Source organism: Mesitornis unicolor, unplaced genomic scaffold (assembly GCF_000695765.1).
Source record: "Mesitornis unicolor isolate BGI_N332 unplaced genomic scaffold, ASM69576v1 scaffold53606, whole genome shotgun sequence".
In the NCBI taxonomy this organism is placed as follows: domain Eukaryota; kingdom Metazoa; phylum Chordata; class Aves; order Mesitornithiformes; family Mesitornithidae; genus Mesitornis; species Mesitornis unicolor.
This window is the reverse complement of record NW_010191420.1, coordinates 32,887-34,545: the sequence shown is the minus strand read 5'-3', so window position 1 is coordinate 34,545 and position 1,659 is coordinate 32,887.

Sequence of the window (1,659 nt, the reverse complement as noted above, 5' to 3'; positions counted from 1 at the left end):
CCTTAAGAACTGGAGATTCTCCCTGGTCCTTTACTTCCTATTATGAAGTAACGTTTGATTTCTCCCTGCGTGTTTTGAGGTGGAGGGATTTCTTTTTGTTGTTGGGGTAGAGCATCTCAGGTGAAGTGGTGACAATTCTAGTTGGACGTTTCCATACCAGAGGGTAGGTTACGTTGTGTCTCAGTGTAGTTAAACACAATTACAGGAATAATTTACCAAAAAGCATCTTTGTGCTTACCTAAGTGAGAGCCTTTATGTTGTAGGTGTTAGTTCTGCAGTGAGTTTTGCAAGTCCACTCATTACATTGCAAATTATAATCTTTAATTTTGTCCGTTGAGTTTGTTTTGAAATGTCTGTGATGCAAGGGACTTAGATGTTTTTCTAGAGGCCAGTTTTGCTTAAGTTAAATACTAATTTGAAATGTGTACTTAATTTGTCCATTTCAGCCAATTCTTCATCAACAGTTTCAAAAGCAAACACATCCCTGATCAATCTAAAATAAATAAAAAAATCAGCTGAATTTGGATCCAGCAAAAGATTCATTCAGCTCAGCTCAGTGCTGGCTATGTGGCCTTCTGCAGAGAGGAGCTACCCTGGCATTGTGCTTCCTCGCACTCTGGCAATGACTTTGCGCTGCATGGGTTTCAAGGCCAAATCCTATGGGCTTTGCATTGGTACAACAATGCTGCTGCTTCTACCAGGGAGTCTTGAGACATTTTTGCCACTCTATGCAAGCTAATGGTCCATCTACACCAGCACTGAATTAAAGCCAGTGAGCCATGCAGCTTCATTCTCTCAATTTTGAATGCAGCTTTATTTAAAATATCACAGCTCCTGTTAAGTCTCATTGGCTAAGTGTCTACTTATACTTTAAAAAAGAAAAAGCAGCCTCATTTTTAGAGATACTTGGTGATCTCAGCTGTTGGTGGAAGTTGGAAAGCCTGGAGTGTTTGACATCTCTGAAATTCCCACTTTTAATTTTACTTTGCTAAAAGTTTGTCTAGCTGCACAACTTTGAATGACTAGTCAGTGTTTCTGATGTGAGAAATTCCCTTGTGTTTTTGTGTGACAGCAGTCTGCAGAACATGGTTTAAAATCAGCAATACAAGAAAAAAATACTTTCAATATAGAGTTGCCTAAAAATGGCAACTTCAAAAACTCTTCTGTGTTCTTGGAAAGCCATCCTGTCATTTAAGCCATTACTGTATCTTAGTCATGTGAATTAAATCTGTGACTACTTTAAAAGCTCAAATGTTTGAAGTGGAAGAACTCGCAGACTGAGCTGAGGAACTAGATGAGCAGAAGTAGTATTCCTCCTTTTTAACACCTGTATACTGACAAGGATTTAGTATTTTTGGTTCTGGTTCACTTCATTGGAAAAAGAGGTACTCAACACCTTCCTTTTGGAAAAAGGGGAAAAGCCCTACATCCACTTTTTACCCTCCATCAATATTCAAGTCCATATGTTTTGAGATGACGGTGCCTCTGAGAAATGCGTGGTTTCAGCTGCTCTAAGAAGTGAAAGATTTGAGGCTTCCATTAAACCAGCATTGATTGCATGGAAATTACCTGCTGGGTGGTTATTTTCTTCAAATGTGAACTAATTATTCATTTTCAGGTTGATTATTGAGCTCATATCTCAATGACTGTTTTTCTTAG